This window comes from Petromyzon marinus, chromosome 63 (assembly GCF_048934315.1).
Source record: "Petromyzon marinus isolate PM22_M1 ecotype Great Lakes invasive population chromosome 63, UKy_Petmar_22M1.pri1.0, whole genome shotgun sequence".
In the NCBI taxonomy this organism is placed as follows: domain Eukaryota; kingdom Metazoa; phylum Chordata; class Hyperoartia; order Petromyzontiformes; family Petromyzontidae; genus Petromyzon; species Petromyzon marinus.
In genome coordinates this window covers 6,697,114-6,718,973 of record NC_133729.1, presented here as the reverse complement: position 1 = coordinate 6,718,973, position 21,860 = coordinate 6,697,114, and the positions used below count along the sequence as shown (strand labels likewise).

Genomic DNA, 21,860 nt, shown 5'->3' with positions numbered 1-21,860 from the left:
GTTGTGTACCCAGACAGAGAGGCGCCTTCGAGACAATTTATAACATTTGATTGTTTTACTTGTGGGTTTTATGGAAGGAGGGTGACAACGGAATATACCGTGGGTGATGTGCACAAGAACACACACTGACACACGCTGACACACACACACGGACGCAGATACATACGGATAAACCCTGACACAGCAAAAATCGGAAGAAACTCCGTCTTGTGGGCAGGGTCCGAGTGAAGGGATTTTTGGACATAAAAAAAAAGGATCCTGAGCATTGAAACCTCAGTTCGACCGGGGGGGGGGGGGGGGGGGGGGGGGGGGGGGGGGTGTCGACTCACCAGAGTTCGACCGGGGGGTTGGAACTCGGGGCAGCTCGACATGCGAAAGAGTTCGACCAGTGGGTCGGCTCAGGAGCAGTTCAAATCGGGAACGAGAGCAACAGGTCGCCAGCTGGCGAGCTGCAGAGCAGGGGGCGGCAAGCAGAGGCCAAAGTGGCCCCGTCGCTACCCACTGACGTTGGCCAGACTCGCAGGGTAGTGAGGCGCCACCGAGGGTGATTTTTAAAGAGCTGAAAGACAGTATTTCTGAGTTTATTCTACATTGAAGTCCAGCTGCAGAGTTACTGACGCACCAAGCAAGAGCTTCTGCAAACCAGAGCAAGAGCACGTGCGACTTGAGTTATCCAGCAGGGGAGAAAAAAACTGCTTTCAGCAAACGAGCACGTTCGAGTGCTCCACCCAGAGAGAGGGAGCGTGCCGATGCAGCTCATCCAGCAGTGGAGAGGTGTCCACTGAGCAGCACTGAGAGCGATCAAGCAACTCTCCCCCGTGGACAGAGGCTGGCTGCTGTGTGGAGGAGGGCGGCGATACGTATGATGCACCCCCACGCACCTTACCGCTCTAAAGGGAGCGAGTCTACTTCTCCTACAAGCGATGCCAACTTCGGCGTATGTTAACTCAAATAATTAATTCCAAACACTGACTATTCAAAACATTCATATCACTCAAACATACACGGGTCCTTAACCAGAAGCGAACACTCAAGTCCGTGAACCATCTGGCCGTGTGATAACAGTCCGTCGTTTACAAGTATATTCGTAATTTTCCTCTTTATTTTGTTTTGGACTGTACTTCTAATCGCATAAGTTACCAACCGATCCATCAATGCGAATTAACCCTTGGCACCTTCGCCACGGAGCTACGCTCCCGGGGAGGAATCGTGCTAAACCTATTTTCTGATCATACAATCCTATTCACGAATTAATTAATCTCCCGTGAGATAACACGTTCCGCCGCATACCCTCACACTAAGCAATTTCGGTAATCTTAAAGTCTGTCCGGTGGATCTGTTACATTTATGCCTTTGGAAATAATAACTGTTTGTCTTTATATGAATACCGTTGCATGTTAATCAATCGCCTGTGATAATGTGCTGACCATTTTAGGCATAACGATCGTTCATATTATAATGTATAAGCTTTTGTGTAGCATAGCATTTGCATGTTCTGACTCTCTCTCTCACTAACAGCAATCGCTTTATGCGGGGTCCATGTGTTTATCAAAGTAAAAACGTACAGTCGTTGATGATACTGTCTTGATACCGTGTTGAAGTTCCGAGATTGAGAGTTCGCATACATATTATAGTTAAGGTTTAATTAGAAAATAAATTGATTAATACAGAAGTGGTCGTGTGATTCTTTCCTGACATTTTTGCATAAGGTCTGTGTCCTGCGATGAGATATGAACTCGGGAACCTAAACTATAAACACACCAATCCACACTCATTAAACTTTAAGGCGAATGATATGAACTTGGGACCTAAAATATGAACACTCAGTGTTAAAGCGAGAATCGTTGTATTATGCTTATCAATAATACCAAGTTAGACAATGAGGCCGAATTGACACTAGCGTACCTGCACACGATTGATTGCGTTATCCTGATAACCCCACCTCGTCAACGAGGTGGGTCCTGATTATCATAAAGGCTATCATTAACACAACCACACCCACTCGTATAAATTAATACGATTACCTCTAATTAGCATAGTTATACGCATAAATACACGAATTAACATAATTTCGGATTAATTATGCGAATTTCATTTAATTTTCATCAATTTTCACACGCCCACATATACAACATTTGTATATCTGGATGGCTTCATGGACAAATCTCTGGTAATAACCGGGAGGTTTGCAGAGAACTTTGGTATCAGAGAAAACAGTCATGAGAACCCGCTGTGTTGAAACAATGATCAGCCACGGCCGAAGAATTCGTTCTGCCGTGTTTCAAATCTGATTTGTGCTCGCGGATTCGGTCAGAAATGTCATTTCATCTCCCCAATATAGCAGTCACCGCAGGTACAACTCAATTTGTAAAAACCGGGGTACTGTAAGTCAGGAATGACATCCTTTACGGATGGGATCAGATCATGGATTTTGTGTACTGTATTGAACTGGATCTTGTGTGTTTTTTTTTTTTTTTTTTTAGAATTTTGGAAATATTTTTAGTAACCCCTGCTATGTATGGTAACATGGTGATTGTGATTGGAGTTTCAGGTGGTTGTTTCTGTATGGTGGGAGAAACGGCTTGGCAGATGGTACGGTCAGAGTATCCATTCATCTTGAGGGCCAGATGTACATGTTTTAATTCACTGGCCAGGTGGTGTTGGTCAGAAATGCAATGAGCCCTATGGTATAATGTTTTGATGAGAGTTATTTTGAGTCGGTTGGTGGGAATCGGGCTTCAAGTAGGAGTCTGTGGGTGGACTCCCTGTAAACAGAATGTCCCAAAGAGCCACCAGTCCTCTTCTCAAACGGAACATCCAAGAATGGCAGCTTGCCATCTTTCTCCACTTCCATGGTGAATTTGGATGGGTGTCTGGAATTAACGTGGTCTAGGAAATGGTTCAATGCTGGGAGGCCATGTGGGCAAATGACGAAAGTGTCATCCACATCCCTTCCATAGGGAAGGGTGGATGTCTGGATGGCGTCTGATTCAAATTTATCCATGAAAACTGGACGCTAACAAAATCGTTATTAATCAGAGTAACATCCCGATTTTGGAAATTCTGAAAACTGTACTGGCTAAAGGCCTAAATTTCGCTGTCACCCCTAAACATACCATTAGAGTATATCGTCTCTCAGGTCGATGTAGCCTTCAAAAGCATAGGACACATCCAAGCAGATGTTGCGAGAGCTGAGATAGCCACTATTCTTAAGAATGCTAAGAAACCCATTGGCAACATCCGCAAAAACGACCACTGAACTCGCGAATTTAAAGAGGGATGATATAGTCATCCTCTCGGCCGACAAAGGCAATGCCACTGTCATCATGGGTAAAAAAAAACAACTCGTACAACAAAATCCAGGACCTACTCACTGATGGAACCTACTCAATTAAAAGTGGTCCTACTATAACAGCCTAACGATGAAAACCAACAAGATCATCACTAGTTCGACTTCCTTGATCGAACCATCCAAACTTCCCTCTCTAAAACCCTCGACTGCAAGACCTCCCAGATTCTCTGGTCTTCCCAAGATCCATAAAGGTACCCCACTACGTCCCATCGTGTCCACGATCAACTCTCCTACCTACAAACTTGCCCGTTTTTTTATCGGACACTGCTTCCCTTCACTGGCAAGACCACCTCATCAGTACTTAACTCAACCCAATTGGTTTCTACGGTTAAGGACATTGTACTGTCTTCTGACGATATCCTCGTCAGCTTTGATGTGGTCTCTCTGTTTACCAAGGTCCCAGTACCTGACACCATAACAATAATTAAAGACTTGGTCCAACATGGACTGAACCCTGATGTCCCTGCCCTGGTTAGGCACTGCCTCACCAACACTTACTTTACCTGGAATGGTACCTTCAACAAACAAAATGAGGGTACCCCTACGGGCTCCCCTTGTCACCAGTGATAGCCAATGTTTTCATGGAGAAATTTGAATCGGACGCCATCCAGACATCCACCCTTCGCCCTTCCCTATGGAAGAGATGTGGATGACACTTTTGTCATTTGGCCACATCGACTCCCAGCATTGAACCATTTCCTAGACCACATTAATTCCAGACACCCATCCATCAAATTCACCATGGAAGTGGCGAAAAATGGCAAGCTGCCATTCTTAGATGTTCTGTTTCAGAGGAGGACTGATGGCTCTTTGGGGCATTCTGTTTACAGGAAGTCCACCCACACAGACTCCTACTTAAAGCCTGATTCCCACCACCACCTGACTCAAAAGAACTCTCTCATGAAAACATTATACCATAGGGCTCATTGCATTTCTGACCAACACCACCTGGCCAGTGAATTAAAACATGTACATCTGGCCCTCAAGATGAACGGATACTCTGACCGTACCATCCGCCAAGCTGTTTCTCCCACCATACAGAAACAACCACCTGATACTCCGCTCAAAATCATCATGTTACCATACATAGCAGGCATTGCTAAAAAGAGTTCCAAAATCTTAAACACAAGATCCAGGTCCGGTTCAATCCAGTACACAAAATCCGTGATCTGATCCCATCCATAAAAGATGTCATTCCTGACTTGGAGTACCCCGGTGTTTACAAATTGAGTTGTACCTGCCGTGACTGCTATATCGGGGAGACAAAACGACATATTTCTGACCGAATCCCCGAGTACAAATCAGATTTTAAACACGGCAGAACGAATTCTTCGGCCGTGGCTGATCACGGTTTCAACACAGCGGGTTCTCATGACATTGTTTTCTCTGATACCAAATTCTCTGCAAACCTCCCGGTTATTACCAGAGATTTGTCCATGAAGCCATCCAGATATACAAACACAGACCCGACTTCAACCGAGAGGATGGTTTCAAATTGAGCAACCATTGGAAAGATGTTATAAACCAAGTCAAACGTTAGCTGCCTTATAATTGTACAGCCATTGCTCTCAGTGGGTTGTATGTACTCGTGCATGTCTTCCCCTGAACCCCCTACAGCGTCAACCATTGAAAAGATGTTATAAACCAAGTCAAAGTTTGGCTGCCTTATAATTGTACAGCCATTTCCATTGCTTTCAGTGGGTTGTATGTACTTGTGCATCTCTCCCCCCCCCCCAAACCCTCTGCAGCATAACAAAAGGCGGCTTAATTCGCCCTCCCCCACCCACGGCCCTTCTTGGCTCCTCCCCCCTTAACCTGTATATAATCCCAGCTGTCTCAGAGCTGTCCACTTGACACAGATATTCTGCTGTGACTGTTCCACCTGAAGACGGAAGCTTGTGTTGCCTCCGAAACGTCGTGATTTCATTTGGTTGTTTTATTTTACCTACGTGACTTTACCGAAAAAAACCGAAGAGTATGAATCCTCGCAGTCACGAAAGCTTAAAATCTAGAAGTAATTCCTGCAGTCACAAACGTTCCAAGTCAAGTTTAAATATAAACAAAGCATCAAACAAGGACCTCGAACGCATGCGCCTCGCCTTGCAGACACCATACACAGTGGGCAGCGTAACGGCTGGGCACAAAGACACTCGCCACATAAGCACAGGCCAAGGAGACAATGCACACCAACCCATGAACAAGGATCACAAGACCACCATAAGGGACAAGCATGGATTACCAGGCGAAGTTGAACCACGTTACAGGCGCAAAATACATGACAGACGTTATGTTGAGCAGCGCCACAGTTTGAGTGATGGCTCATCTGACACCGACTCCTCTGACGACCAACTTTCTGAATATTCAGTAGTAAGACTCTTAAATTGATGGCCAAAGATCTTGTCAGAATCCCCTATTTTGATCCCCACAACAGACACACTCGTGTCACAACAGTAGAAGTTGGACGAGAAAGCAAGTCTGCTGAAAATAAGTTTACATGAATATTCTATACCATGGGTAAAGTCGTTAACATACAAGGTTAGGAATGGTTTCAAACAACTGAGCCTGGCAGTGATTAGGAAGTTTGGCACATATTCAACAGAGGGGTTTAATGCTGACAAATTTATGACCCAGTGCATAGACGAGGAGCGTATTACGCTGGTGCTGTTGATGAACACCACGAAGGTGAGAAAATGGTCGAGATTTTTAAATCCTTGTCCAGAGATTACAGAAATTGTGGGACTGGCTTTGGACCCAGAGACGTCCTCCTTACACGACATGGAGAATAGGGCTCACACGGCTATATAGAATTAGGAGCCATAATTCGGACAAAACGCAGATAATGCACTCCGCCATCCAGAGGGAAGTAAAAATCACGTGAGCAACAACAGCACCCCACATGTGAGGCATATTATACACCAAGCCCCATAATACGGAGGAGCAAGCACCCATGAACTACCAACATAATTACACAGAAGGCGAGGAAACAATCCAGCGAGAGTGGCACACCAATCCGCGGCGACCACAGTGCACAAAGACAGGTAATTGGAATCGTGGGGTGTGAAAGCCAAGAGCGGACTCGTACCAGCACCCAATGCCACGACAAACTCGAGGTCAAACACAATCTGCCCATTCCCCCTCGATACCCCCACTGGCTAAACCAGGTGGGAGTAGAGAAACGGGAAATAATGAAACAAAAATGGGCTCAACTCGCATACAAAATGTGGCACAAACACGTGGTGAAACCATACTCTTTGGGTCTTTCGGTAAGTCACGTAGGTAGAAAAGTAAAACAACATAAAAATAATATATCACGACGTTTTGATCGGAACACAAGTGGTCGTCCTCGTGCAGAAAAAAAATATATCCAGCAGTCGAACTGCTGGACCAGCGAGAGCTGTTACGAGGTTGTATATGTGGTGATGGGCAAGCAAGCGGTCTGAGCTGGAAAGGAATTCCATTCATGGATGCCAGCACGTCAGTTGTTTTAATGGGGGATTTGGGAGGGAGATTGGCATGAATGAGCTTCGGTCGCCGCGTAAGAGTTATCACCGCATATGTGCACAACAGCAGTGTTAATGAGATATCACCATGAGAGAGCAGTCCAAAGGACATGTGAGAGATCTAAGAGGCACAGTGAGAGAGACTGTCGTAAATAACAGCTGCCATACCAGTTAGGATGGAAACATCAGTCGCGGTTTAAGGTGTTTATATTTCTGGATGGCTTCATGAACAAATCTCTGAAGGTAGCCGGTGGGTTTGCAGCGTATCTTCGTCTTGGAAAAATCTATTTCGTGCGAGCCCACCGCATTAAAAGTGATCTGCAACGGCAGAGGTATTGGTCCTACCGTGTTTTCAGATCTGTCTTTTTCACAAACGCAGTCTGAGACGTTTCGTTTCCCCAATGTAACTGCTGCCACAACTCGGTTTGTAGACGCCAGGGTATTGCATGTCAGGAATCACATCCTTTACGGATGGGATCAAATCATGGATTTTGCGTTGGTTTCAGCATTCGGTGTCTCAAACCGACGCTCAACTGCCAGATATTTGCAGGTAAGGATGCTCTCTGTTATTTATGGGTCCTACTTCTATGCAAAACTGGAATACTTCACAAAATAATTGAGCTTTTCAGAGCTGAACCATTATGACATTTGCTCCTATTGAACCAATGCTGCTGAAACAAAAATCAAGGCCAGAAAGGCAGTCTATGAGATGTCCATAATAAAGGTTTTTGGGTTAGATCGCGTTTATTTATAAATGTGTCGTAACCCTCCACCACCCGACACGGCCAATCAGCAAAAAAAGTGTCACGTTGACAAAAGACAAATAATTCACTACTTTAGCCCACCGGTGTGTCGAAGAGTGAATCCACATTTACAGTTTGAGTACGACGTTTCGCTGGTAAATACATCCAGCATCATTGGGCAATTCGCCAGAATGGTAAAGCCCTCGCTTGCTCCCGGTTTTATATAGAGCAGCAGGGTGACGTCATCACTTAACTCATATCAGGTGCAGTGATTAGCGGCGGAGGGGGGGGGTATTGTAATTATATAATCGATTAGTAATCAGTCATTGGTTATGATTAGCAATGAGTTGTAGATTAGTAATTCTTTAAATCAAAATGTAATGTGTATGATTTAATAATACGCTTCCAGGCCGCACTAAGCCTGTAGCTGTCAGAGCGATTAAAGTTATTCCTGTTCCTCTCAATTTCAATGGATTCTCTAATTAGTCTTTGCCAGTAATAATTAGTTTTACACACCACTGCAACATTGTCAAAATCAATTGAGTGTCCTTGTTGACAAGCATGTTCTGCCACTGCCGACAGTTGTGTTTGAGAATTTAATATTTCTCTGATGTTCTTTTAGTCTTACGCTGATGTTACGTCCCGTCTGCCCAATGTAGCAGCTGCCACATGAACAATTAATCCGAATTATTTGTCTTTTGTCAACGTGACACTTTTTTTGCTGATTGGCCGTGTCGGGTGGTGGAGGGTTACGACACATTTATAAATAAACGCGATCTAACCCAAAAACCTTTATTATGAATAATATTGGTCGCGAAAGCCTACGTGTTAATCTATGAGATGTGTTTAACACGTAGTAGGCTTTTGCGACCAATAGTATTAATAATAAACGTTTTTTTGGTTAGATCGCATTATTTATAAATGTGTCGTACCCCTCCACCACCCGACACGGCCAATCGGTAAAAAAATGTCACGTTGACAAAATACATAGTTCACTACTTCAGCCCACCGCTGTGAGTCAATCCACATTTACTGATTGGCCGTGGGTATACCACTTTTTATAAACAAGACCCTGCGGGGTATATGGAGGTGTGGGCTATCCCAAAAATATTTTACACGTCACCATGTCATGACTTAATTTTTTTTTGTGGTAGGACTAGCCACTATGCAACACTTACCTTTGACCTAAAGCACTGCTGAATAAACCACTCGCACTAAAATTGCACATGTTATCACGTTTTAAATTATTCGAATTGTTTGTACAATGAAACGACAATGCTTGCAGTGGACGCACTTTGTTTACTGGCGACGGGAGGGGTGGGGGAGTGGTTGTTAGAGCAAGGTTTGCGGCGGCAGCGAAGGAGGGGAGAGAGGTGGGGGAGTGGGGGCGAGGCAGTGCGCAATCTACCAGTGCTAAAACTACTTGCTGTACTTATCTACCAGTTGTGTTACTTATTCATTTGGATATTTACTTTTGTTACTTATTTACTGTTTTAAGTTCACTCGTTTCCGGTTAGTTTGTTTTTCTTCGTGCACGTTATGATTTTAATGTTAACAATTGATAGTGGAATGTATTACAAATGTAAACTTCGTATTAATATAATGGAATTAAGCTGCGGTAACAACGTTAAAGATATGAATGCATGCGGGGTATATGGAGGTGCGAGATATCTGACATTTGTTTTGCACAAAACACTTTTTTGCGGGGTATATGCGCGAAAATACGGTAACGTGACCTTATAATGCATTCGTTCAGCAACTGGAAGCCGATGCAGCTCCAGTGAGCACTGAACGGACGCGGTCGAATCTTGCGGTACCTGTCACGGAACTCAAACGCAACTTTTCGAGCTCGAGTCTCATCGACGGTAACTCCTTGGTGTCTCCTCAAACGTCTTTGCCCCCTCGTCTCTCCGTCTCCCCCGGGTGTACTTTGTCAACAGCTTCTTTTTTTATATATATACAATCGCCTCAAACGTCAAATGCTATGACGGCGTGAAGCGCTGGACCAAGAAGAAACGGAGCTCCGGACTTTAAACACCATCAACCGCTGCAGTCGTTGCTCGCATCAACATGGCCGTTGCCATCGCCATCGCTGCTTGTATCACTGGCATTGGTACCATCGGAAGTATCATCAACATCGCCTTCATCACTGGTATCCTCTCTCAGTGCTGTCGTCACTGGCAAAAGGGTGGCAGCATCTGTGTGCGAGGTAGGTGTGTTCTCACGCTGTCTACGCCTCCTGGGTGCTTGGCGCCGTACAGATCCAGGCCTGAGCCAAGGCAACCGCAGGCGGGACTCCTAATTCAATAACGGGCAACACAAATTTAAGTTGACAGTTTTGTATGGCCTGTGAATGATGTTATATTGCCCTTGGCAAATAAAAAAGGTGTTTTCCCACCCCTGGTGTAGAGTAACCAGAAACGGGAGGGGTGGTAATAAAAAAATCGAACCCTATTTTTAAAAGCATTTCGTGCACATTTCAGATTTGTCGACTGAAACCACCGCCATGGGCAGGGTTTTGGTGTGGTTAGTTAGAATTATTTGCCCAACTCCAATCAAATTCGCTTGTGCATAATTTCTCTTCTTTTCTTGCCGTTCATCAACACCTCCATGCATATGCAATCCTTTCGAATCGTCTAGTATTCCTGTAAAGTAAGGTTTAACATCTTACCAAACGTGCATCTCCTTGGTTACCAGAACAAAATATATTGGTCAAGACGAGTGTGGAACACTCATAAAGCAAGCTTCATGACTGGAGGACTTCAGGACTAAATGGGGGAAAGTCTGTTGTGCAAGTACTATATTTGTACGTTTTTTTAATGCAATATTTAACCCTGCTGTTGTGCTTCTTGAAGGACATCGAGCTGCCAACCGTGGCTTAAGGGCTATCGGTGATGAGGAATTGCCCCCATCTACGGTCCCTGCAGGTAATACACACTGCTTTGCACGTGACACTGGACTGCCACTTCAGACAATCTTAGTTGTGGTGCATTATACCTCGTATGCAAATTTCATCTCTAGCCCCGCCCACTTCGCTTATGACCCTTGGGCTATACCCATCTCAAACCTTTATAAGACCCTGCCTTGACAGCTCCCGATATTTTTCACCTGATGACGATTGCTTGTGGTTGTGATCGAAACGTGATATATTTTATTATTTTTCCTATGTTGCTTTACCGAAAGACCCCAAAGATGATGCACTGGTTTAACTATCATATTGCAGATTTGTAGTTTTAGTGCTAGTGGTCCAAGCAGGCATTACATTGGAATTTATATTTGTAATATTGGAACAGTTCTGAAAAGGGCACAAACGCATCTTCTGCACTACATAGAAATATTTTGCATTGGAAAGGTTAAATATACAAAGTTTACAATATTCACACCCTTGTGCTTTTACATGGAGCAACAGCTCAAAGGGCAAAATTTGGTCAACATGCAATGCATTTCGTGGCATTAATTCTGACCTGCACAATTGTGGGGGTTTCTCATTTTACAAATGTATTGGGCTCTTCCTCGCGTGTATGCCATAATTAGACACTGCATATCACTGTGTGGTGCTAAATTTAATTAACGATGTCCGTGGGTCTCATTGAACTTCTTTACAGGTGTCACCTACGTGGTGGAATGCATCAATGAGAGGATGCCTGCGAAGATCGCGAAAAGCATCCTGCTAGGCTACAGTGCTTCTGATTATCGTCATAAACTCTGCAACCCCTGCATGCAAATTGGCAGAAACTGGGACGTACATCTCGCTCGAAGAATGCAGCACATTCGTTGAGGCCTCCAATATTAATCTTGATAGAAAAAAAGTGCTTTATCCTAACTGCCTGCTTTTTCAAAAACAACTCTCTAATGTGCCTTGTATCTTCCCCCCACAGGAAAAGAGTACAGACCTCGTCTTCTCTCAAACGATTTCCCTGCCCAGTACCACGTTCGGCATCAACACCTACGACTTCGTGTACATCATGGTCAATGTATGTCAACAGAATTCGTGCTTCGCACATAGATTCTCGCAGTCTTTAATGTATTACTGCTATTCCACGAGCTCACCAAGCCAGTTATTGCAACACTCCCCTCGACTTCCTGGTCCTTTTCCTGATTGACATGGCTTCAAATGAAAGGTCCTATCTAAAAGCTTAATTTGTCAATTGGTTTGCTAACTTACTGCTGAGCAGAAACCAGATTTAATTGTTTGGTCATGTCAGGTGGTGGCTGAACCTAAAAATAAAATCTCATGATTGTGCTATCCTGTTGCCATAATGCTGATTCATGTTTCGTTTCTTCAGACTAGGCATTGATGCTCTTGTCCTTGTATTTTTATTGACTTGCGATTTTGCTGCAAGATTCCGAGGACGAGGCTCTTGACCTCTTCAGCGCTCCAGCCCAACAACACAAAGGTTGTGCTCAACCAGACTGTCTATGCTGCACTGGAACTGAAGATGGACTTCTACAAAAGCTTTACGTTCCTGGCACCATACCTGCCCACCGACTACCCCCTAGTGGTGCAGCTGCGTCAAACCCTCTATCTCCAGATGTCCCTCAAGACCGGCCTTGGCCGTGCCCTGTTCACCGTCGACCTCCATGCGATGCCCACCAATAACCCCCTTGATACGCGGAAATACTATCTCGTGAAAGAAGGGTGTCAATTTTCTATTCTTGTGCTTGATACTGGCTTAAATGTACTGGAGCCTACCACCTGTTTTAATCTGTGTCCCTTCTTACTGTAGCTGTCTGTGTGACAGCACCGTCACCACTGCTGCCCGCCACTTGACCTTCCCAGCCTTTGCCTTCATTGCTCAAGATGCCAAATGTGAGCTCGATATTCCACCATGCTGAAAATTATCTGATCAACTGTAGGGTGTTGCTGTTGGCAGCACTTTTGCTGTGCGGCCGTAATGGATTGGTAGATTGCTCGCTGCAATAAACCACCGTTCATTCTCCCCTCCGTTCTCTGCAGGTTTACGTCCATGCTGCAGTGAAAGCTTGCAAGGTTTATTTGGCTGCTTCTCGCTACCAGCAAGGATGTCTGGCCAGGAAGTGGAGCAGCTTGGAGACTGTGGATACCCCAGTCTCCATCGTCACCAGAGGACGCTTTATCTACAGGAAGGATGCTTCCCTATCGTTCTGTATGTTTGCAATTTCGTTCATGGTGGTTTCCATATCTAATATAATTTCATGATTGACTTGTTTGGGCTGTTTAAATGTGCCTTCAGATGCTTGACCACAATTCCAAATTGCAAAATGTTTTTTCGATGACATTGCCTTTCCCAATGTTGTCCCCCATCTATTACCTCTTTACAGCAGAAATCCCGAACTTTGCCCTAGTGTGGTGGCCATCGCAGCGATGTCTTCCAACGTTTTCGTGGACTTGCTTTGCTTCAAAGAAAATGCTGACTAAGTGATGCAGATGTTTAACGTGTTCACGTGATGGAATAAAGCATGGATTCATAAGTCCTGGCAATAATGGTGCTTATTTTTTTTTTATAAAATATCGCCTTGCATGCCTGTTGCTTGGGGAAAGTAAAGACGACATTTTTAACATGGATGCTTTGAAGGGGCACCGCTAAGGTACACAACAACTGTCTTTGTCTCGACCGCTCTGTGCCATACGCTTTGGTTCTATTCGGTAAAGTCACGTAGGTAAAAAATAAAACAAAAATCACGACGTTTTGTGCCACTGCTTTTGTTAGTCTGAGCGCTTACTAAAAAGGTTCCAGGCATGTAGTTTGTTGTAAACTGCATTGAGCAGGGTCGGTACAACGCTTCGTCATTTGAGGACCTGTGTGGCCGGGTGTCCAGGTATGGACGAGCAGATCACGTGGTGATTGGGCTGTGCCACGCCTTGATTGGGAGGATTGCCCGTTTCTCCCCCATCCGTTTTAATTTATGCGTGCGACCATACTTTTTGCTGGCAAGGGTAGCTTACGCAGGTGTGGCAGAAGATGCTCGAAGAAATTAAACACGGGCATGCAGCAGGATGCAAAGGACTGACACCTGGACAGGAAGTGAATTGAATAGTGATTTGTGTTAATGCACTTATTGTCTAATGCAGCAAATTCGCCCTATATACTTGCATTGTGCTTTAATCTTGACTTTTTTTCCAAGCTTTCGTGACTGCAGGAATCACTCTTTGGTTCTTTCGGTAAAGTCACGCAGGTATAAAAATAAATCACGACGTTTCGGGCGCAACACAAGCGTCAGTCATCAAGGTGGGAAAGCTTTCCCACCTGACGGACGCTTGTGTTGCGCCCGAAACGTCGATCTGTTGTGCTTTGTTTTTACGTCCAATTCTTTTGTCGCCTTAACCCAGGTTCCTTTTTCTCTATTGACTCGTCCTGGGCCCTGAAGTATTCACCTAGTTCAATAGAACGGACCTGAACATTATTAACCAATGTTGCATGTAAGCGTCTGCTATTCCCGCTTGGTGGCGCTGTAACGGCTGACTGAAGTTCATGAGATCGGTTTTGGGACTATGGGGAAAACGGAATAAAGTTGGTGCCCTAGCAGATTACAAACGTTCTCGAGCAGGTAAGGGCTATAAAACGTACATGGTTTGTTTACGCCTTAATAGACAAATTTCTTTTGGAGATGAGACCCACGCACAGATGTACACCCCGCAGCTTTACAGGGAGCTAAGGAGATGCCACCGGTCCAGAACAGAGTTATTAGAGGGGGAGATGGAAAAGGATGATTGGGATAGTCGCAGAAGTTTGGGGGGAAGAATCTGAGCAGCCGACGGCATGACAATGAAACTTTGGCGCTGCGTAGGCAGTGGTGCCTAAGAAGATTAACACACGACACGTTCCCTGTCGACACACCGCGTGGCCTTCAAAGGAAAACTAACGGGCGATGTTTCAGATGGCCAGTTGTTTTTTAGACACGAAGAGGTTTTAAAGATGTACATGGTGGATACGAGTTGATTGCACTTTACACCGTGGGACCTAAAAAGTATTGAATGTTAACTCGTGCCCGCTGGCTGGTCTCGTTATGAAGCAGAGGCATTGCCCAAAACGTCACCTGCTATATATTGCCCCTTGTAATGCACGGTTATTGAAGACTACCGTGCAATGATGAGGCATTTGGCAAAGAAGGAAAATGCACGAAATCTCTAAAATTGTTTGGGAGTTGAATCTTTTTCAAAATATTCGCGTTGAAGTTGCCTCCACTCCAGCTCGATGGCCATCCTTTGTATCGTCACCCGATCGAAATTTCCATTCCGTTGCACGCATCGTGATCGTATTAGACCGATTGTAGTCCGAGCTGAACATTTTCCTGGGCTTGCAATTCACGTGTCTGAATAATTGCCGTCGGCGTTCTGCACTACGAACCCGGCCACCCAAATTCGATTCTTGCTCACGGCTGACCAACACCTGGTGACGAATATCTGAACCGGTCATGGGCCTACCAGGTTGACTCGGCCTCAAGCGAGTACCTGGTGCTGTGTGTAAACATCGCTGCTAGGGAGGCAAAGGTGATCGGGCGTGGTGCTGGCTCCTCAACCCCGTGCACCTCCGATTAGCACGGTTGGCTACATATGGTACAAAATCGGTTTAACGTCCGTGCCGGCCTTCAGAGGTGCTCGCTAACGGCACTTGCCACAGCAGTCTGTTAAGGCTACACGGCTGATCTTTGTCTTTTTTTTAAGTTGAGACTCTACGTGACGGATACTCCATTTCCACATCGTTCCAAAATTAAACTATCGTGGCTCTACTCACGAACCGACTGGACTACAAACATGATGACGCGACCCACATTATTATACCGATGCTAATGTGCAGCGTTAATTGAGCTTCGTAATTATTTTGTCGGGAAATAAAGTATTTAAGAAAAACTAAGCGCGCAAATTATAGTCGGCGGCGCAGTGAGTGACACTCGCGCGCCTCAAAGCAAGAAGGTTCTGGGTTCGAGTCTCGACTCGGGCTCCTTGTTGGATGTGGAGTTTCTTCTGCATTATTTTCCTCCTGGGTTCTGCGGTTTCCTCCCCCAAAGCTTAAAAATAAAGGAATATACAACGTAACTGGTATTGGCCAGAACATCCTAATTCCTAAAATACCTTGTAAATTACTTATCACTTATCGTCCACCTCGTCACCGTTTCCCTCATCTCATTACCTCTCATCGATCGCCTTCCTCGTCCCACATTTTGCTCGCCTGATGTATCACGTCCCTTGTAATCGCCCATCGGATCATCTTCATCGTCCTCTCCCTCGTCTTCACTAATCAACATCACATATCTCCATCTCCCTGGTCACCCCATCATCTCCCTTCAAGTACTCGGCTTCTATCACCCCATCCTCCGCGCCGTCTCCCCTCTCTTCCACTTCCCCTTCCCTCCGCTCGCTCTCCCCCATCTCCCTCCCTCGCCTTACCCCTCTCCTCCCACTTTCCCTCCCTCCTCACCCCTCTGCCTCCTCCCTCATGACGGAGGAGGCAGACTCCGAGCTGAATTCTAATGCGGCGTGGGCGAGGCGGCGGCGTTTCTGCTGCTGCTTGCTGTCGCGTGTGTGTGTGCGCGCGCGCGTGCTCGTGTGTGTGTGTGGAGCCGCGATGGGAGGATGCCGAGAGCCACGTTTAACACGCGGAGCTGCTGCTGCATTGCCTTCACGATGAAGCCGACCTCCTGGCCCCACGGTGAGGACGCGAGAAACTGGGGCCGTTCCGCATCGAGGTGCCCTGGCCGCGGATATCTCGTCCCGTGTTCGGAGGGTTATCGCTGCTCTGGCCGCCGAGATCCCCGTGCAGGGAGAGGAGGTGCTTGAAGCCCTCTGAGATCTGTGGCAGCAGCCAGGACATCTGTGGAAAGAGCTTTGTAGCTCATCGGATTCCTCCAGTAAAAATAAGCATTCTGATCTGTGTGAGAAGTCCCAGGAGATGCGAGAAACGATCCGTGTAAGGAGACCCGTGCGGAATTTGTGTGCGAGAGATATGAGGATATCTGCAGGAGAAATGTGGAGATCCGTGCGAGAGATCTGTGGGGATCTGTAGAGGCAGGAGACTTGCGCAGGGGAGATGATTCCGGGAGACCTGTCTTGAGTTATGGGGTGATCTGTGCAAGGGCTCTGGAGATCTGTGCAGAAGAGATCTGTGCCGGCAGGGCATCTGTGGAGATGTGTAGACAGGAGATCTGCGCTTGAGATGTATGCAGAGAGGTCCGTGAGTTGTCATCACCCTCCGCGCTGGGCAACCTATGTGCTGCATTTTGTGGACCGTGTGGTGGACTTGTGGCGTGAACGTGCCTGCTCTAGAGGATCTTCTGTGGATGTTAAATTCTGTATGGAGGACACGTCTTGTCCAGGGGATGTTATGCAATGCGTGCCGGTAACCTGTCGCTGCCATGAAGGGCCATTCCCTGAAACGTCACCTCTTTCATAGTAGTTTTTCCACGCCTGTGCCGCCGTGCGGATATTTTTTCCACCGCTTGTTTACCCAGGAAAGCCTCGCCGAGTCTCAAGACTCATTTTCAGGAGGGTCGTGTCAAGTTTTCGTAGTTTGGACGATGCTGCCATGTGTCGTCCCAATCGGGCAATTTGCAGGTAATTTCTCAGCATTGGGATATTTGGCCAATTCTAGTTACATTGGATTTATTCTTTATTGTTAAGCTATGGGAGGAAACCCATCCACAACACGGGGAAGAACAAACGACGCACAGAGGCGGCTGAGCAGAGACTCGAATCCCAGGATCTTGCTGCAAGGCAACGCCGTGTTGCTCTGTTTTCCCGAGTCCGATTCTAATATATGTATAGTGGGGATGGGATTAGAGTGGTTTAGTCCGTGTACGCGCACACACCCTGGTCAGGCCACTGCTGGATGAGGGGATCCCGACGCCAGTGTGTAGGATGTATTTACATTATTAGTACAATAATAATGTACATTTGTAAGGCATATTTTATCCACACGCTGCCAACCACGTTGCGCTGCAAGTCCTATTAGCAACCTGTTGGTGAACGCTGTTCGCCGCTTTAATCTGAATCTTTGCGTCATTCAGGTGATTAAGACTGTCGCCTGACATTGATTTTGGAAATGTACTCACCAGAATGTGGCCTTATCCTAATCCCTAACACTGAACCCTAACACCAGTCCTTACCACTATCCCGCATGGTACCCTAAAGCAAGATCCGTCTCGCTAACACCATCAATGAAACTCGTTGGATCCATGATGCCAACACCCTTTTCCTAATACTAAACCTAACTAACCCCATGCTACCTCCAGCCCGAACACAAACACTATTCCTGGAGAATGACTCACACGCTGGTGTTTCATTCCATCTCTCTTGGCTAATTACCCTTGCCACTAATTAAATCATCCTGATATCTGCATAATTCATAAAGGGCCTCCTAGGGAGTGCCTACGTGGCACATGTTGTTGTTTTTGTCTGTTTTTGATTGTCCTTCCCTGGCTTTGTTCACCACATGGTTGGCAGGGTAGCAAATCAAATAATCTGTACTGTAATTCTATGCTCTCCGCATCCTCCAACCCATCGTGACCCGAACGACGTAGAAAAGCCCTAATCCAGAAATATACAGTTAGGTTTAAGATGAGGGCGAGTGGTTTAGCTTTAGGGTTCGTGGTTGGCGTTGGGGTAAGGTTAGAGCTAGTTAGTGTTGGGGGTAGCATTAGGGTTTAGTGGTCAGTGCTGGGGTAGGGTTAGCGGTTAGTTTTGGGGTTGGTGCTTGGATGGGAAGACACCAATAACAAAATCTGCAAATACAGTGCAGTACTGTATTGTGTTCCAATTGAAAGCCGTCTCTCTGTGTCGCCGTCGAGGCGCACGCTGGCAAATTTTTTTGGACAGTCGGGGTTTTTGTAGCTGGGTCCAAGGCTGAACGCATCGGCTGGAATCCAGCAACGAATCGGACAAAGGATGCGTTTTCTTCTTCCCGTAGCTCATGACTGAGCGGCCAGACAGGCAAGGCATGCACACAGGGACAGATGCAGATTAGGTGCCACTGCATAATTCAGTTCAAAGTCCTTTGTATAAATAGACATGGGTAAACTGCAATTGCATAAGGGCCCGTTTGTAATGTTTTTTTTTACAATTTATCTGCATGCACATTTTACGACCGCATGTCACATGACATGAACAGGGATTATGATGTAGGGACACTGTAGTGTCATTATTTTTGCACGGCGGCGTGGCTAACGAGTGTGCAGGCGGTGCAAATGAGGATGCCCACGGGCCGGAAGGGCCAAAGTGCCAGGCTGCGAATAGGTAGGGAAATTGGGCAGAGGGCCCCCCACAGCCCCCCCAGCCCCCTCTCCCTGTCAAGCCTTGCACCAGGACCCATGCCAACCATTCTCCTACACCACTGGTCTCACACGTCACATCATCCCGAGACAGGAGTGGAGGCTGAATTTTTTTTAACCTTTTTGCCCAGTGGCTGGAAGATCACAATGTTGAAATTATTTTGCACCGTACATAGCCAATGGGGGCGATAGCCCCCCCCCCCACCCCTCTGCCTGCCCCACTTAACTCCGAAAAATAGTATATTCACCCGAAAAATGTTTTATGTATGGCATACTTCGTATTCTAATTGTTGATGTAGGGTCCTATTGAAAACTCTTGACATGTCTTAACTGCACCCCACACCCCTTGAAGTTTCGAGGTCCGCTTCTGCTTTTGATGCCATGAAATCCGCGCCCGCACGGGAGTCCTTTCAATGGCAATGCCCACCACTTCTCTGCTGTCCCGAAAAGCGTTTTGAGATGCCATCCAACGTACGTGCTCGATACATCATATTGTATTTGTACAGTACTGCCATTGCACTGGCTATGTGGCAAACACTCGGACTGTTGGTGCACAGAGCGACCCTGCACTCACTCACCGTGCTGTGCATACTGGAAAAGCAATCAATATATGAAGGGGGTTTGTGCCATTTGTGGGTTTTTTCTTATACTGCACACTGTAAATCGCAGTGCAATACAATTAGGACTTATAGAGCATGTAGCGGAGGCCTTTCCGCCAGCAGTGGCTTATTCTCGCCATCGCCGATTGAACGATATTCTGAACTATCACAATTCTCAAGCTCGAATTTGGCCAAATCAAGAGCTAAATTTAACGATGCTTTTTTCGTGCAGTCGTTGGTCAGCGGCCTGAGGCGATCAACTCGCTACATTTTGAGAACCTGGAATTGGGTTAGAGGCTAGGGTTAGAGGTTTGTTAGAGTTAAATGTTTTGGTTCAGGGTTGTGTATTTAAAGTGAGGCTTAAGAGTTACAGTTAAGGGTTAGAGGATAGGGTTAGAGCTTATGGAAAGGGTTATAGTTAGAGTTGTAGCTAGGGTTGTGGGTTAGGATTGATGTTAAGTTTATGGTTAGCGTTAATGAGGGTTATGGTTGGCATTGGTTTTATAAGGGTTGGAACTTGGGGTTGGGGTTATGAATTCGTGTTGGGTATATTGTGAGGGTTACCTTAAGGATGGACTGGCCACATGACTCAAATGGTTAACAACACATCAGTCCTGAGCTGACACTGGTAAGATGCTGGATTTGAATACAGACTGCTAACGATGATTAAACTGGGGTTTCAAGCACAGTGAGTTAATCGTCTCAGCCCAGTAACGAATGACTGCACAATTTTTTAATTCAACCTCATTCGCCTTAATCCAGAAAATTAATAATAGTGTTGGTTCAATGACATACTTGTGACAAACACATGTTGCACGGTGTAAAAATGTTCCCCTTGTGTGAACAAAGAGGTCAATTTGAGGGAATTCAGAATTATGGTTACACAAGGTGTCACAAAGTAAAAACAATCAGAAAAGGATTGTCTCAGTCGTGGGCACAGAATCACCCCAAATACAATTAATTATTCGTCAAGACACCGATGCAAAAAGCAATCGCATAACATTCATTTTCGAACAGCCTTGTTTGTGTCAAGGTTTTGGGTACCAGGTCTGGCAAGGATTGGAGGGCATTTCACTTCAACGAGGATATTTAACCAGTGCTGGCACCCCGTGTGGATAGCCACAGCACGACTATCAGAGCAGGGCATGGCCACCTCAGCGTTGTTGCTCTGCTTGGTAAGGAGTCTCACGCGGCATCACGGATCTCCCTTGTAAAACAGCGGGGAAACCGGCTAAACGGGACCATTCGTGTAACGTATGTATGTTGAATTTCTTTCGCACCGTACGTAGCCAACCGTGTTTAATCGGAGGTGCGGGGGAAGGGCAGCAAACTCGACACAACAAGCAGTTCTGAAGGAATTAATTAACCGATCTATATTTGACGGATCAAACAAACTCCAGACCTCAAACTCTGCCTCCCAGCTATCCTGTAAAATAGCTTTACATAGGTGTGGGGAAGCCATGCAATTTCTCACTCCGCACCATTGCCGGGCAGCAGAATGACTTCTGCAATGGAAATTTCCCAAGAGCCCCTGCTGTGGAGGGTTATTTGCGGGCCTACTCACTCCACACTGGTCACAGTACGTCTTGACCAAGGTGGGAATACCCACACTTTACCCGAACCATGCACGACCTGCATATGGACTGGTGGTTAGGGAGAAGATATTGAATAAACTTGGCCCATTGTTTCAACCGTCGTGCCGGGAAAATATCGAAACGGCAGCAATTTTGTAAATGCCAACGTGTTATCTATCACACCGCGGCAGGGCACCCACAACATTGCCTAACACTTCAGTAGTAATCTTTCAAATATTTTTTCACAACGACCTTGGCAAACATAACTCAATATATGGTTTGCCGAGTTGGGGGGATGGGGTATGGATTAACCCCCCCCCCCCCAAATGCCACAGCAACTTCGCGACTAAACGTTCGTGGATTTATGGGCCCCGTGGTAGAATTTCATTGACCATGTTGTGTGGCTTCAAAAATCACACGGACTCTAGGTAGAGAACGGGACTCACAATGATCTTCGCACCTCTCCACTTTCGAATTCCTTTTTAGGCATCGTCTCTTCACCCCCCCATCCCCCCAAATCTATTTTAATGAATTTTGTGTAGAAATGTATGTTGTGAATGCATGCCTGTCAACCCCTTATCAGTGCCTGCTCTATTACAGACCAATTCAGACCTTATTGGTCACGCCGTGCCCCTTGAATCTCAACGTTCATCCTACAAAGTCCCATCACAATGGAGAAACACACACATACGAATATACTTTTTTATTTTTGCCCGTATTGAAAAACGGCTGTACGCCGTATGGACCTGAGAAAATTTGTTTTCTTCTCTTCCCCTGTACAAGAATAATACGGGGGGTATAAAACCCTATGGGTTGACAGGTATGTGTATGTGCGTTGAACTTCTTTG

General features: G+C 46.0%; 1 protein-coding gene and 1 long non-coding RNA gene across 2 annotated transcripts in view; both read left to right on the top strand.

The window, feature by feature from the left end:
- The first annotated feature begins 12,241 nt into the window (after positions 1-12,241).
- Positions 12,242-13,046, top strand: LOC142906335 (uncharacterized). The gene is made up of 3 exons (XR_012930151.1): positions 12,242-12,405; positions 12,553-12,721; positions 12,897-13,046. It is a non-coding gene; the product is annotated as an uncharacterized LOC142906335 (long non-coding RNA).
- A 2,656-nt stretch (positions 13,047-15,702) lies between these two features.
- LOC116955984 (SNF-related serine/threonine-protein kinase-like) overlaps positions 15,703-21,860 on the top strand; it is a 60,605-nt gene continuing 54,447 nt past the window's right edge. The window contains exon 1 of the mRNA XM_032977370.2: positions 15,703-16,225. The gene's annotated coding sequence lies outside the window, so the exon portion shown is untranslated. The remainder of the gene's footprint in view (positions 16,226-21,860) is intronic.